The following is a 17,889-nucleotide window of genomic DNA, read 5'->3' as shown; positions in this document are numbered from 1 at the left end:
ACCTATATATATGTTGTTCCCCTACCCCTGTGCCTCAGGGGGGATGGTCATGCAATACATCATCACAACTGTCAAGGACAACCAAGAGGGCATGTCCACTTGTACATGGATTTAGTGAGTGGAACATATGAGGAGGGCTGCCACCTAGGAATAATGTATCCATAGGTCATTCACGTCTACATTCATGTGTCCAGTTGTGGGCAACCATCAACACCTGATCTGCCAACACAATTCACAAAACACCAACATTGATGCCAGCACATCTGGCCTTGACCTGCATTCCCGACTTTTGCATACCACATAAGTGTCAAGTAAATGGAGTACAACTTATGGGGCTAGATGCTGGGGGACAGTTACCCATACAGTCCTACATGTACATTACAATGCAGGGATGCACAATATTGTGTGTAAAATTGACGCATCACTGTGTTGTGAGAATGAGGGTATGACCCAGTGACAATATACTGCCACTGGAGCACTTCCAAGTCACATGTGGGTCTACATGTGGCTAGTAATCACCTTGTTCACACGCTGCTGCCTATTGCGGAGCACAAGACTTCTAAGATATGACTCTCTGCCTGTGAATGTCTAACCCTTGCAGGGAACACTATGTCAACATCCAGTCAAGTAATATATCAGATCATGTGCCAGCTCATCATATCTTGCAATTAGTGCAACACATAAGAGTCACTCACACAACAGCTGCAATCACTACACAGGACAGACATTATCACACTTACTGGATACGTCGGGGTCCTAAAACCGAGCCACTTTCCCGATAGTATAGGGGGCAGGTCCACCTGTAAGACTTGGAATGGAAATATTTGCTCAATGTCAGATCACGGTACAAACGTGTGGACAACATATCACAGTATGTAACATTTTACATGAGTGAGCTGGTGATCCTTCATGTAGACAGTCCAACAGACATACCAATGAAAACTCACATTGACACTGACACTTCAGTGAGTGTAGCCACACATCTGCACCCATGCACTGGGCCTAACAATCATGTGGTGCTAAACCCGACTACAACAATTTGTGGCTAATCCATTTCAGATGGTACTCCATGTCATGATTTGTATTTTGCTGACAATTTCAATGGCCCTTCCCTGGTGCACTGCAATACAAGTTACTCGGTGTTGTGGCTTGTACATCAAGCGGCACTGAGTTACTGTGTGATGGACATGTGGCTCAATTTTCAGTCAACAATTATCATGCATTCAGTGGTTCATGACAGATGTGGCACAGTTGTATGTAGGTAACAAATGCCCCATTGGCAGGGTACCCTAAGCTGCGTATGCCCCCTTTGCCAACATAATGGCAGGGATCATGTGTGTAAAATGATGCAATGTAGTGCTAAACATGGATTGGCCACTTTGCTGTCCTGATACAGTGAAATGTGGCATGCTGACAGTGTCTTACCTGATCATCATTGACAGAATGCATGGGCACAGGTGTTGCCATTGCACCTGAAATGTGTGACTAAGTGCCACATGTACGAAGATCAGGTTTTGTGAGTCACACATTGCGAGACTTAATAACTCGCAATTTGTGAGTAGGATAATCTGATGTACAACACTGTCAATGACACTGTTTGCAAATCACAAAAGGGGTAGCAAATGACCTACCTCATGAATTTAAAAAGGTAGGTCTCATTTTGCAAACCCCTTGGAAACCCCTCACAAGGACTCTGGCCTGCTGGGCTCAGCAGACCACCATGACTGTGACTGCTTTCAAACAAAGATGTTTTTTTTTTTTTTAATGCAGCCTTATTTCGTTAAGGGTAAACGAAAAGCATGTCAAAAACAAATATAATAACTTTAATATTTTTTTTAAAGCAGACAGTGGTCCGTGGGACCACTGCCTGCTCTTAAACATAAACAATTTTTTAGCATGCATTCACAAAGGGGAAGGGATCCCATGGGGACCCCTCCCCTTTTGCGAATGGGTTAGCACCAACTTGAAACTGGTGGTAACTGCAATTGTTTTTTGACGGCATTCGCGGTCACCAAACAATCAATCAACAGACTGCCACTCGCAAATAGGAAGGGAACGCCCCTTCCTAGATGCCACTAGCAAACCCTGTTTTGTAATTCGGCAATGTGATTGCAGAATGGCAAAATTGGGTATGTGTATTGGAATAAACATTGTTTTTGACGTAAACACACAAATTCTGAAAACTAGGTCGTTGTGACAAAAATATCTTGGTACATGTGGTCCTAAGTGATAGTCATACATGACTCAACAAACCTCAGGACTGCATTATTAACATGTATAGACATGAGGACTCCATCTCAGTACAGGGACACTAACACTTTGTTCTGCTTGCATTCAACATTACCACAAACATTGCATGCCACACATCAAGACATCTGCTACTGTCCCTCAGGAGCATTCTACTGTACACATTTGTCAATGTGATACTCACCAACATGGCCACTGATCACCATGCCCAGGTGGTTGAGCATATCCTGCTCTCTGGCCACCAGGTCAGCCCAGCGATGCTCCAGCTGTCGCTCATTCCTGCCTGTATGGTAGACTCTTTTGAGGTAGTAGAGCACCTTGCCCCACCGCAGCCGCCTCGCCTCTGTGTGATTATCCCTGTATAACACGCCCACCCATTTCCAGCATCAAGGGAAGGAAATGTCACAACAGCCACACAAAGCCCCCAAGCTCCTCCTCCGTCACGCGGGTCAGCCTCGCCCTTCCTGATATGTCCTTGCACAACAAATCAAAACTGAAAAAGTGTAAAAAAAAAAAAAGGAAAATAAATGTAAAAAAAGGAAACTTACAGCCCAAACCTAAAAACTCCAACTAACCCAATTAATCTAACCCCCAGACAGACACCAAACAGTACAAATACAATCTGAAAGACACTAAACTACACAAAAGCAAAGCACATACACAGCTACAATAAAAAAACAGAATTCACAAAAGACACAAGAGAGACACCACAAGATACAAGAAACGCAATCGAGACACCAGCAACACCGAGGCACAGCTACAAAGTCAAGAAAAAGCACAGACTGGAAAGTGAAAGTACACCCACTGTACCGTGCCTGTAAACAGGATTTCCTATTACATCACTTCCTGACCCCTTTGCGGCCTGTGTTCTGTCATGCGTACACTTTTTTGACGCATACGATGTTTGCATGAATATTTTCAACGCATAACCTACATGTGCAGCAAAATACCATGCATTACCTGTGGACTTCAATTTCAATGGATATCCACATGTATGTGGTGCGCAGGTAGAATTCACGCTAAGGTCCCATGTATGGTTAGTTTACGTGATTTTTCGATGCATAGCCTACATGTGTGGCAAAATACCACAGATTACCTGTAGACTTCAATTTCAATGGATATCCACATGCATGTGGTGCGCAGGTGAATTTCACGTTACGGGACGATGTATGGTTAGTTTGCGTGATTTTTCGAAGCATTTGCGTCAAAATTTGTGACTCAAACTGTAATTGCGTGATTTTTAAGTATTTAACATGCATGCACCCTGTATCAACATGAAGATAGGATATTATGGCCTGCAGTGTGTGGTATAGTAGTTGGCTACATGTACGGTATGTTTTGGGTGTGAATGATCTGTAACAACAATATGTGTGTTTCTGAAGGAACGGCATGCAATACATTGGACGTATTGCTAATGTATGAATGTGTTCCAAATGGGTAGCTACATCTGATGACAATCAGGGATCAACAACAGTCATGATATGTGTTTGTAATATGTGTTGACTCATGTGATGTGTGTAGTTGTTTGACTTTAAGGACATTACATTTCACACGACAAACAAAACTCAGGGATGATTGAGGATGGCTGATGAGTACTATGTAGAATATGTCCCCCCCATGTCAGTAATTGTTGGTTATGACTTCATGGTGACTTGTGTGTGAACTACACAAATGTCGGACATGTGTACCTGTTTGGTACGTACCGTGTTTGAGACACTATGCCTTAATTCCACCCATAAAATGTTTGGTACACATCAGTTTGACTCATAACAATTACCTATGTTACTTATGTTGCTGTGGTGGACCTGCTTGTCTGGCTCCTCGTGTTCACATATTTTCATATGTGCATTCCATAGAAGTGTCCAGTTCAAGTGTGTGGGCATGTGTACCCTGTCTCAGGATTGGGTTCCATGGTGTTACGGTTTCGGGCGGGTCTAGTCAGGACTCTGTTAGGGGCACCCCTTGAGTTCACAGAGTATCTCGCAAGGAGGTAGTGTACCAAAGCAGAAGAGCAGCTAAAGGTATACAAGGGAAAAGGCCAGCTATGATAAGGCAGAGAAAACAGATTTGTGAAGGCAGAGCAAGCTTAGATTGAACAACTATGGAATTAGTCAGTAATGGACAAACACGCTGTGGTTATCACTAAGGTTGTACAGAGGGTAGGGCTCAGATCTTTCCACAGCAACAGGGAACATCAGTGCCTCTGTGCAGATTAATCTTACAGATAGTCACCACTCAAGCCCCATAGAAAGGAGGCAGCAGAAGTGATTCTGTGTCTGGACCCTTAGGGCGCAAACAAGGATTGTACTTACATACACGAGACTGGCCCTTGTGGGTCCAGCTGGAGACACAATGGCAATTCCTGAAATACAGCCATAGCACACTGTTAGGCACTAAAGACTACATGCAACACTAGACAAAGGATGGGGACTGGATTTGCCTCCTGGAAACCAGGTGCCAACCCAAGCACAAAGGAAAACACTTCAACACAGGTGAGGACTGATAGGACACTTACCAGACACGATAACCCAAGAGGAAACCGAAAGTGAAGAAACCAACTAGGAGGCAAAGCCAGGCACAGGGAACAGGCTCAGGCTGATGCAAAGGCTGGAACAGGTCTGGGAAACAGAAAGCAGGCTCTGACAGAAACAAACATGACAAGGCTGAAAAAAAGGGAACAGACTCTGACTGGAACAAGCAGGAACGTGACTGGGTAAACAGAAAGCAGGTTCACGTTGAATCAGGGCTGTAACACAATCCAACAAGGGGTCCGGAACACAAAGGAATCGTACTCCAATGCAGGACGAGGAGCTTCAAGGAATGGCATCTTATAAACAGTTCCAGGCAGCAGCAAGGCCAGGGCAGAGTAACATGGCTGGGCTGCACAAGAGAGGTCACGGGTGTGTGTAGCTTCAGTCTCTCACAAGTCCTGTAGGAGAGAATCCAGTATAAAGGGACAACCTGACTTTTCCCATAGGAAGCAATGGACAGAAGATTACAGGTCTTACCGACTACCAGGCAGTGCATTATGGGACCTGAAGTCCATGCAAGCTAATGTAGTTCTTCTATAGCATGCCATATGGAAAAGGAAAGCAAACAGGAATCAGAAAGGGACTCTGGGTGCATGTTAATAATGATTTTCAGGGTACAGATAGTCTGTTTACAGTGCCCCCTAGAGATGGGAGGGCAGAGAATTAACACATGGCAGTGGTAGGACTTATTTCCAGGGATGGACTGCGCAGGGCATGTGTTGTGACCATTGCTTGTCACTCCTGGGACACTCATGCTATCCATTTTCAGAAATTATGCCCCCCTTGTCACACAAGCTTCTTGCAGGGATTGCAAATGTCACACTTACTAATGTCAGGGGTCTGTTCATACATTCCTGTTTCCACTGATATTTCACATCCACTGCCTCAGGTATGGGGCACTTATTTACCTTATGATTGGAGATGCCATAGTTGTGTGTCATGTGCTACAGTAGACCATGTTTGCAACATGGATGTGAGTCATATGCTGTGGTCCATTGATTTTGTCCTAAGGAACATGTGATGGAAAAAGAAGAAACCAGAGCAGGATTGTGTGGTCAAGTAAGGTGTTTATTTACATATCTTAACAAGGTGTGTAGAGTGACTATTGGTTGAAAAAGTTTTGTACAATTAGCTGTCTGCTGTGCATTCCTGCAGCTGTGTTTTGCTGTTCCCCCTCATTTTCCCTGGCACCATCTTCCTCCTCCTCCTCCTCCTCAGGCAGTTCTTGCTCTAGCTCATATAGAAGGATGTTCCTCCTCGCACAAATGTTGTGCAGGATAGCACCGGTAAGTATAATTTTGCACACAATGTGTGGGGCATATAGGAGGATGCCTCCTATGTTGTCCTGGCACCTGAATCTGCACTTCAGAATGCCAAAGGTCATTTCCACAATGGTGCGTGTGCTCCGATGTGCCTGATTATAGGCATGCTGTGCTGCTGTGCTTGGGTTGGGGAATGGGGAATGGGATCACGATCCATGGCTGGATCCCGTAAACCTGATCCGCTCCAAAAGATAATGGGAGTGAGTATTTTGTTAGTGCTTGCAACAGGAATGTCATATAGCATGGCAGTTGATATTTTGTTTTGTCTGTGACTCATATGTGTTTGTGGTATTGTATGAGATCCTGGGCTTCTGTGAGGTTTTTTTTGCAGCGGTTTGTTTGACTTGACAACTTGTGTTTAGCTCATTGACCAGGGATCTATGATTTTTTTCTGAACTGTTGATCAGTATGTATGTACCATGCATTGTGTAGTGTCCAACATGTTTTAGTGTGCTTTCACTGGATGGGACATGCTACTTCCACACACACAATAGATTATGATGTGGTTGTAACAAGGTTGAACTACATGGCCTGGACATCCCATCCAATTAGACATATGTCATTGCAGATGAAATGCAACAGTGAGGCCCTTTGATTTGGCTAGTTGACAATGTACAACACATCTTCATGAGTTGGCAGCACTGAGGTGTTCAGTATTGACAATGCACAATTGTCCCATGTGTGACTTGGTTCTAGGCAAACCTTAGTTGTTTCCTCTGCAGTGGCTCATGTGCAACCGTGCACCTACACTCCTGAACTTGCTCCAGGTAATGTGGCTAACTGCCTTGTGGAGGTGGATGTATCTGTGCTGGAAGGGCCATCTCCCTGTACATATGCTATTTTGATGGACAATTGGCTCTTTTAGTGTGTGCAGCAGTGTGCAGTTTGCATTAGTGCCACATCAGTATGTGTTTGTAGCACAGTCCACTTCCTTATTGCTACCTAGCAACAGCACCCCAGGAGTGATGTATGATGTTGGAACTGCCTCAGTATTTCCGTGTCACCTACATGTGAGTCAGCATCATCATGCTATGTGTCTCATGGTGTTAGACCTGCTGCAACACACAATGCACACCCCTTCCACGCTACATACTGCTTGGGAGGGTGTTGGATTGACTTTGTGGCCTGATGTAATTGTAAATGGTTCATCTTCCAAGTTGTACTTCCAGTGCAGGCCATGTCACTGTCACTGTGGGCTTTGAGTTGGTCCCTTGTTGCTCTAGAGTGACAGCTAATGTTTGTGACAGCCGTCATTTGTCCAGAGGTGTGTTTGCAATTGTGTCAGGGTGTACAACATAACTACCAATGTCACACCTCAGTGTCGTCCTGCCCATATGTCAATGTAGTGGTGTATGTTTTGTGTGTCCTACAGGGTTGTTGTGCTGTGTGTATATTGCTAGTTTTATGGTCTTACCAACAAGAAGGCCATTTCTATATTGTCCATCCTGGAAGTGCTGATTGATCGTGCTGTGGCGGAATATGAATGAATCATGGACATTCCCAGGATACTTGGCCAATATGTTAGTGAACAATCCCTGGTGGTCAACTATGGCCTGCAAATTGATGGAATGCATGTGCTTTCTGTTCCGGAATAGGTGCTTTGTTGCTGCAGGTGGTACAATCCAGACATGGGTGCAGTCAATCAATTGCACCGAGCACATGCAGGAAGCCATGGATTTGGTAGAAGCCCTGTTTTACCTCCTGCTGCTTCTGCTGGGTGTTGGGGAAGCTGATGTGGCGGGGTGTGAGGGAGATTATGGCTTCTAAGACCTTGGGCAGGAAGGCAGAGAATGAGGGCTGTAATACCCCAGCAACGAGGACACCCGTTGTCTGGAAGGAGCCACTTGCCAACATATGCAGGACAGCTAGCAGCTTGGTCACCGGTGGACAGTGTGGTGTCTGCAGGCTAGCTGTTAGTTGTGGCTCAATTTGGCGCAGCAGCTGCTGTATGGCTTCCCAATTCAGTCGATACCTCCGGATGATGTCCTGTTCCCTGAGGCCATGGAGGGTTGTCCTGTTCCTGAAGACCCTCTCCTGACTTCTGCATTGGCTTTGTGGGTCACATTGGGGTGGTGTTGGCTGCTACTGTTGGTCCTGTGCTCGGCGTCATCTTGCAAGCTGCTTCAGTAGCACCTCAATGTTGTCCTGTTGATCTGTGATGGTGTGTTTGCCTAATTTTAACTCCTGCCCTGACCCAGGTATTAAATTTTGACGCAAATTGAGTTTAGCGTCATTTTTCGGGTCCGTCTCCCACTCGTGTGTCATTTTTGCCCTGTTGGATAAATATGACGCTAAGGTGTTTGAGTCACATTTTGGACAGGAACGCCTACCTTGCATCTCATTGATGCAAGGCGGTTTCACTCATCCTTAAAATGACGATAACTCCATATTTTTGACGCTAGATGGGTCTAGATTCAAAATATAAATATGGAGTTAAATTTGCGCTGGATTTTCATCAAACAAATTACCAAATCTGGCGCAAACAGTGTATAAATATGCCCCTTTGTATCTTATGTTTTCATTTTGCATGCAAAAGGCAGGTGGCTGAATGCAATAGAATACTTGGGGAACTGGGCTTTTTTTTTTAGGGGCGTGCTGGTGGGTGTTTGGGATCTTTTGAAAGTTGAGGGTAGGGCTTTGGGTAGGGGGTCACACAGGGTTGGGGTAATTTTTAGGGGTGGGAGTGGATAAAGAGCTTGGGGTGGGGGTTAGGCTATTCTTTTTTAGGGGTGGGGTGGGGTGGGCTGTGTTTGGGTTTTTTATTTTAGGGTGGATCGGGAAAGGGCACGTTCAGGTAAATGGGGCTGGAGCAGGGTTGGGGGTAGATTTTAGGGGTGGTGGTGGATTAAGGGCTTTGGTTGGGGGTTGGGGTGATTTTTTTTTTTTTTGTCAGGTGGGTGGGGGGTCGGGGTAGTTTTGCTTTTAGGAGTGGGGTGGGGGAGTTGGGTAGTTTTGCTTTTAGGGTGGGTGAGGGAGTTGGCTGTTTTTAGGGTGGGTGGGAAGTCAGGGAAGGTTTCAGTGCTCGGGTAGGCAGGGATGTCGGAGTAGTTCAGTTTTTAGGGGTGGGGTGTCGGGGTAGTTTTATTTTTAGGGGCAAGGGTGTAAGGTGTTGGGGTAGTTTTGTTTTTAGGGGCAGGTGGGGGGGTCAGGTAGTTTTGTTTTTGGGGTAGAGGGGTCAGGGTACTTTTTTTTTTAGGGGTTGGTTGGGGTCAGGGTAGTTTTGTTTTTAGGGGTGGGGTTGGGGTAGTTTTATTTTTAGGGACAGGGTTGGAGGAGTCAGGGTAGTTTTGTTTTTAGGGATGGTGGGGGGTCAGTTGTCTATATGGTCAGGGGGTCAGGGAAGGTTTCAGGGCTCCGGTGGACGGGGATGTCGGAGTAGTTCAGTTTTTAGGGGTAGGGGTGTTGGGCTAGTTTTATTTTTAGGGGCAGGGGTGTAAGGGGTTGGGCTAGTTTTGTTTCTAGTGGCAGGTGGGGGGTCAGGTAGTTTTGTTTTTGGGGTCGAGGGGTCAGGGTACCTTTGTTTTTAGGGGTTGGTGGGGGTCAGGGTAGTTTTGTTTTTAGGGGTGGAGGTTGGGGTAGTTTTATTTTTAGGGACAGGGTTGGAAGAGTCAGGGTAGTTTTGTTTTTAGGGATGGTGGGGGGTCAGTTGTCTATAGGATGAGGGGGTCAGGAAAGGTTTTATGGCTCAGGGTGGGTGGGGGTGTCGGGGTAGTTCAGTTTTTAGAGGCGGGGTGGGGGCTCTGGGTAGTTTTAATTTTTTAGGGACAGGGTGGGGGGAGTTTTGTTTTTAGGGGTGGGAGGTTGGGGTGGTTTAAGTATTAAGGGTAGGGTACTTTTGGGCCTTAGGGCGGGTGTGGGGGTGGCATGGTAGAACCAAGCATGCTGTTCCCGCACATGCCTTTACTAGGCAAACTTTTAAAACAAAAAATTGTTGTAAAGGCATGCGTGGTAAAGGCATGCATGGAAACAAAGTGGTCGTTGTTCCGACTGTGTCAAGGCATGCGTTTTTCCCACATGCATTGTTCCATTATACATTCAAAGCAAAGCCATGACTTTTACGTGCCAAAAGCAGCAAAATAATCAATCAAAATTTATTGGACTGTCGGGCCACTTCATAAAGTAACTAATTCAAACAATCTAAGGTACTCTAAAACTAACCATGGGTGAGAAAAGCTGATTGTAATCGTTTGCTTGAAAAATACATATTTTAATTTTTTCTCTAAGAACTTGAACTGCATTAATGAAGATAACAGCTTTTTTCTTTTGAAAAAAATGCAAGCAACATAATCAGTCTCCACCCACTTTCTTTTTTTCCATTATATTAGTTCATTTCGCTAATCATACAATACACGTCCATCACACTCAATCATTAACCCCTTAGCTGCTGGGCCTTCCCCTCCCCCCAGTGATAAGCCCTTTTTTCGCTATTTGGGGTAGTTTGAGCTTAGGCCCCCATAACATTTTATGTACATAAGCTATCCAAGCCAAATGTGTGTCCTTTTTTCCCAGCATCCTGAGGACTTTAAAAGTACCCAGAGTGTCTGGTTTCCCCTGGAGGAGACTGAGAAATTAGGCAAAATACAGCAAAAATGTGGGGGTTTTGAGAAAAATGGAAAAAAAGTGCTGCAGAAGAAAGCATCTGTTTTGTTCTTGCAAGTGGGATCAACAAAGGGTTTGTAGTGCTAAAATCACCATCTTCCCAGCTTTTAGAATAGGCAGACTTAAATCAGAAAACAACATTTTTCAACACAGTTTTGGCATTTTACCGGGACACACCCCATTTTTGTTATTTTGTGTGCTTTCAGCCTTCTTCCAGTTAGTGACAGAAATGGGTATAAAACCAATGGTAGATCTCGGACAGGTAAACATTTCTGAAAAGCAGATAAAATTCTAAATTCAGCAAGGGGTCCTCTGCATAGATACTTCAGGGCTTTCCTATAGAAATTAACAGTTGATATAAATAAATAAAAAATACATTGAGTTGAATAAAATAGCCTTTCTGTATACGTTTTCTTCTTTAACTTTAACTTTTTCCATAAATGGCAGATTTTTAAAAGTAATTTACTGTTAAGTCTGCTGGATAATTCTGGTTGCGGGGATATCTAGGGCTTATAGGTTCATCAAGAACCCAAGGTACCCAGAGCCAAAAAATGAGCTGAACCTTAAAATGGTTCTTCATTGTATACCGGGTATACAGCAATTCATTTGGAAAAATATAAAGAGTGAATTTTCTAAATGGGCACAAGATATGGAGTTTAGAAGCTGTGGTTATTTCCACATCTCTGAATTCGGGGGTATCAATACTAGCATGTGAATTACAGGGCATTTCCCAAAATGACTTCTTTCTTACACACTGTACATTTGGAAGGCACAAATGTAGAGAAAGACAATTGGCAATAACATTAGTTCTTCTGTTATGTGTTCTTCCAAGTCTCCTGATAAAAATGGTACCTCACTTGTGTGGGTAGGCCTAGTGCCTGCTATAGGAAACGCCCCAAAATGCAACATGGACACATTACATTTTTCCACTGAAAACGGACTCGATTTTGGCAAAGTGCTAGCTGTGGATTTTGGTCTCTATCTCTGCCGGCACCTCAGGAAACCTAGAATACCTATATAATTTTCAAACTAGACACCAAGGGTAATCCAGAATGGAGTGACTTGTGGGGCTCTCACCAGGTTCTGTCACCCAGAATCCTTTGCAAACCTCAACCTTTCTAAAAAAACACATCTTCCACATATTTCAGCGATGCAAAGTTCTGGAATCTAAAGGGATCCACAATCTTCCTTCCATCGAGCAGTCTCTCACGTCTCCCGATAACAATGGTACCTCACTCATGTGGATAGGTCTTGCGCCCGCAACAGGAATTGCCCCAAAACACAACATGGACACATCACATTTTTCCAATGAAAATGGGTGCATTTTTTGCAAAGTGCCTAGTTGTGGATTTTGGGCTCTAGGTTAGCTGGCATATAGGGAAACCTAGCAAACCTATACATTTTCTAAAACTAGACACCTAGGGAAATCCAGAATGGGGTGACTTGTGGAGCTCTCCCCAGGTTCTGTCACCCAGAAACCTTTGCAAAACTCAAAATTTGTCTACAAAAAAACTTTTCCTCACATTTCAGCGATGCAAAGTTCTGGAATACGAGGGGAGCCACAAACTTCCTTCCACCCAGCATTCTCCCAAGTCTCCAGATAAAAATTGCACCTCACGTGTGTTGTTAGGCTTAGTGCCCGCGACAGGAAATGCCCCAAAACACTTTGTAGACACATCACATTTTGCTAATGAAAACGAATGCGTTTTTTGCATAGTGCCTAGCTATGGATTTTGGCCTCTATCTCCGCTGGCACCTTGGGAAACCTAGCAAATCTCTGCTTTTTTTTAGCGACTGTCTTGGGAGCTGGAGGTATGGTTTTGAGCCTTGGTGTTGGTGCAGCATCCTGTGATTCTGGCCAAATCACTTAATCTCCTTGTGCCCATGGACAGCGCCCTGAGACCCCCATGGATGATAAGTCTAAAACAATTAACCACATTACAATATTTACCATCACAAAAAACAACACAATCTATCATATTCAAACCCTTACAATTGTAGATTGGGTTGTTTTTTGTGATGGTAAATAGTGTAATGTGGTTTATTGTTTTAGACTTGACCTCCTCATAAATAGACAAGTAAAAGAAGTGAAGAAGTCAGAGGATATATGTATGGTAAGTTTTGATTAATTTTGTTAGACAACATAGGTGTTTAGGATTTAAGTGATGGTTTTTGATTGAGTTTTTGTGGTGTTTTAGGGACTCCCATCGTATTAGTCCTGAAGAAGACCCACTGTGGAGCTGGGATTTGGCCCAAGATATAGAGGGGTCGACGGATATATCATAGTCTGGATTGGTTTCTGCATAAGATCTTTGGAGGATTGAAGACATTGATTTAGACTCTCTGAGGATTTGGAATGGAGTTAATGCAGGAAACAAAACAGAACCAACCAACAGTTTTTACTGTTTTTTGTATAGGTTTTTGATTCATTGGAATATGTATTATTCTCTTTTCTATCTATCACAAGCACTTTTTCTCACACTATCTGTCCCTGGGTGTGTTGTTTTATCAGATGGGCTGTCCAATTAGGATGAATAAATTAAATTGATATTTATGTATAAGTAAATAAATGAGTATACATATTTATATTAATAAATAGCTTTTTTGCTTTCACCTATGTTGTTTTCAAAGAAAACCGAAGTCATCATCTTCGGCCCCAACAAAACCACATGGGACACCTCCTGGTGGCCCACCGCCCTAGGCCCCGCACCCACCCCCGCAACCCACGCACGCAACCCACGCACGCAACCTCGGCATCATCCTCGACCCCGCCCTCTCCATGACACAGTAAATCAATGCTCTAACCTACTCCTGCTTCCACACACTCCGCACCCTAAAACAATCCTTCAAATGGATCCCCCCAGAGACCAGAAAGACAGTCACCCACGCACTCATCAGCAGCAGACTGGACTACGGCAACGCCCTCTATGCCGGCACCACACTCTAACTCAAACGCAAACTCCAAAGAATCCAGAACACAGCCGCGCTCCTCGTCCTTGGCCTCCCCCGACACGAACGAATCTCACCACACCCCAAATCCCTACACTGGCTCCCCATAGACAAGAGAATCACATTCAAGATCCTCATCCATGCACACAAATCCCTCCACAACACCGGCCCAACCTACCTCAATGAAAGAGTAAACTTCCACACTCCCACACGCAACCTCCGATCAGCCGACCTCACCCTAGCCACAGTCCCCTGCATCCAGCACACCACCACAGGAGGCAGGTCTTTCTCCTACCTCGCCCCCAAAACCTGGAACTCCCTCCCCACCGACCTTCGCAAAACCAAAGACCTACTGGTCTTCAGAAAGAACCTCAAGACTTGGATGTTCGACCAGTGACCCTACCTGACCCCCCCGCTTCCTTCCCCCCCCCAGCGCCTTGAGACCCTCACAGATGAGTAGCGCGCTCTACAAATTTCTTTGATTGATTGATTGATTGATTTTATGATGTATAAATAATTTGTCGGTTTCTCCCCATTAGGGCATTGTTGTATGTAATGGTTAGCTGTGGATTATGGCCTCTATCTCAGACGACACCTTGAGAAACCTAGCAAACCTATACCTTTTTGGCGACCTCCTCAGGAGCTCGAGGTCTGGGTTCGAGCCTCTGCATCTGCACAATGTGCTGTGGTTATGGGCAAATGACTTAATCTACCTGTGCCCATGGACAGCGCGTTGAGACCCTCACAGGTGATAAGATATATAAATCGAAATTTCATTTCAGACACCTAGGGGAATCCAGAATGCAAAGTGTGGTGACTGGGGCTCTCACCAGGTTCTGTCACCCACAATCCTTTGCAAACCTCAAAATGTGTCTAACAAACACTTCTTCCGCGCACTACGGTGATGGAAAGTTCTGGAATCTGAGGGGAGTTACAAGCTTCCTTCACCCAGCATTCCCCCAGGTCCCCCAATAAAAATTTTACGAAAAAGCAGCAGTCAAGGGAACTCATTGGCCGACACACACACCAATAGGGTTAACAAGATACAGCACACATCTAAAAATCAACAAATACACCCTCTCCCTTCAGAAAATACCCCAAAACATTATGTAGACACGAGCTTTTAACAGTTTCTTCCAAGCCAGTCAAACATTAATTCATTACTTCTTAAATTAAACTGGACCAATTTATAAATTACTTACCAATTGTGTTCACATCTATATCACTGTGAAGAAAATAGATTAATTATATCCAGTTTTGAAGCTTTCATTACATTTGAAATGGAAAGAGATTCTCAGGTTTCAAAAAGTAACTCGAGATAATAAATTCTTTTATCGACCGATTTCTGACTCCAGTCCCTCCTTTTGGGTCGGCCTTCTCCAAATGTTGGCCTGTATGAATGGGGAAATAATGCTGGCAATGAAAAAAATGGAATGGCGTTCACAAACTTCCTAACTTCTAAAACTTTTTCAGAAGGTTAAACCTGCAGTCTGTTTCGTTCATAAAAATGATTGAAACGAAGCACTTTTTTTTTTGATTTGGTAACAAGCCGAAACTGGTTTTTGGCTAATGTTTCACTTTGCATCATGACGAAATGAGAAAATACACCGCTCTTTCCAGAGAATTGCGAAGTAACGTTAGCACTATTTGGATAATCTTTCACAAAAACTGTTTTTGCACGTTATTCCCTATTATTTACCACAGAGTTATAATCAGGTGCAAAAATTGACACAGAGATGTGAACCAAAGATAATTCATCTAGTGCATGTTTGCGCCTGGCCATACATTGAATGAAGTTTAATTCTTAAAGTGACTTCATGGTGATTGAGAATACATTCCACTTGGATGGGTGCCGGAGCAAAAGGTTTGCAGAGGAAGGCATCTTGCCTGTGTACTTTTTTGTTGCACCTTTTGGGACTGTACAGATCGTAATGACATCAAAGGGTTGCTTCTGCTCAACCAAACAGCTAGGGGCAGATTTAAGAGCCCCTAGGACCTCCTTGCGCAACATTAGCAACATTTGTTTTTACACTAATGTGGCCTAATGAGGCCAAAAGCACTGCGCCAAATTTACAAAGTGGCGCAAGTCATGCATTGCGCCACTTTGTAATCCCTTGCGCCACATTATGCCTGTGCCAGGCATAAGGTATGCAAGGGGGCAGTCCTAAGTGAGGGGGGCCAAACAAACGGCACAAAGAAATCTAAAAGATTTTTTTGCATTATTTTTTTCAGCATTTTTAACGCCTGCTCAGAACAGGGGTTAAAAGGGGGTAGGCCATTGTTTTCAATGGGCCCCTATGTACTGTTCAGGGTTAGAGAGAACATTTTGGTGCTAACCTTGAACAATACATCAATAGCATCCAAAATTCTGATTCCATTGCCTCCTACCTTGCGCCATGGCGCACCGTAATTTAAATACAGCACACAAATGGTGGTGGGAGAGGGGAGGCGCAAGGGGCTGCAAAATATGTGGTACTAAATATTATGTAATGCCATTTTTCTTAAATCTGGCCCCAAGTCCGCTTCTCTAGGTGATGCTGCTGGATAGCAGGGGCCTCTACTGCTGCAGTGGGAATGCAGTGTATAAACATGCACTTTGTATTTTATGTTGTCTGTATCAAGTGACAAGACAGCACCTAAAGTGCAGTATCAGTTGCTATAAACCTTTAGAGTGTTTTCATAATATAAATGTAAATAACAGTCAACGTAAAAATTTAAATTTGCAATAGCTGCTGTCTAAAGTAAATAACAAGTAGGCTCTCTGCGTGCGGTGACACTTCTCATGAGCTTCTTGAGTGTTTTCACCAGGCAAATGTAATCAACGTTTAAAGTAGAAGTTGGAATTCGCTGGTAATGCTATCAAGAAAAATGACGAGAAGGAACATTGAGCACAATCACAATTTTCATGAACTTCGGAAGTTTTCATAAAGGAGATATAAATAGCTTTCTGTGCAATGATATATATCCATATAATATACAATATAGAGTCAAAGTGTGCTAGAGTATACTAACAGAGATCTGGAACGCCTTGTCAAATTGCAGCAGGGCAAAGGAGAATCCATATATTTATTTAAGCCCTACTGTCAGATTGAAAATATGAGTAAAGAAAATGATGACTCCCCAAAGCATACACCATCTGGTGAAGCCCAATTGTGGCCCATTTATTTTCCCAAAAAAAGCAATCAACATTTCATTTAAGAGTAGGTCTGAATATGCTGGATCAACCACAGCAGAAAGCCGCTTTAGATCTCTGGGGGCCCAAAGTAAGAGATCTGTGCAAGAGGTTCCCAGGCCAATCAAAGTTACCAAGCCCCATTGTGACAACTAGGATACTTGAATTCTGTTGTTGTGGAGTCCCAGTACTCTGGGGTCTCTAACTCGGTCACAATCACTCTTTTAACACTTACCAATTAGGGTAGTGCTGTACTAGACTCAAAGAGTTATGCAGGTAGGTGCTGTGGGCTACAAACTCAGGGGCATATTTGCAAGCCCCTTGCACCAAAGGTGCATCACTTTTTTTGAGGCTTCGATGGCGCAGTGTGCAGACACATATCTATGAGGCCACGCACAGCCACTTTTCATGGCTTTTCATGGCCTTGACACTATGATGTAAGTGCAGATAATGACTTGGCTGAACAATTGTGAGTTTATAATCTGCCAACTCTGTAAAAGAAATATATGTTATGCGAAGGACACTGATTTTGTCATTGGTGCAAAAGGATTCACTTAGAAAACAAATGAAAACACTTGCCGAATGGTAGCTCTATCAAAAGATAAGGGAAGCTGCTGATTTTGCTGAATCTGCGTTTGAGATAGTGTAAAAGCTATGTTAGATGCGTTTTCTGCTGCCAGTACACTAAGCTCCAGCACATCTGTCACCTTGAAGTGACACTGTGATGTGACATCTGCTTTTACATGTCTATTTGATGGTAGTATGGCTCACCTATGTTTATTTACTAACCAGAAGGTAAGGCAACGTCAAGGCTCCTTCAATTAACAATTGAAATATATGCTTGAATTCATACTCTGTAGCATGTTTAGGTCTGACTAGAAACAGGTTTATCTCTCTCACTTAAGTGTATACTGTCTATACCGAGGGAGGTGTGAAAGGTCACAATCATGTTGTCATTCACATATTCATCAAACCTGAATAAAAAGCCATTGCTGGATTGTAACTATCAGTTTTGTGACATAGAGATTCAAATCTTTACCGTCATATGACCATTCATTTGGGCCAATAG

Source organism: Pleurodeles waltl, chromosome 10 (genome assembly GCF_031143425.1).
Source record: "Pleurodeles waltl isolate 20211129_DDA chromosome 10, aPleWal1.hap1.20221129, whole genome shotgun sequence".
NCBI classification, from domain to species: Eukaryota; Metazoa; Chordata; class Amphibia; order Caudata; family Salamandridae; genus Pleurodeles; species Pleurodeles waltl.
Note: the sequence above shows the minus strand (reverse complement) of the source record.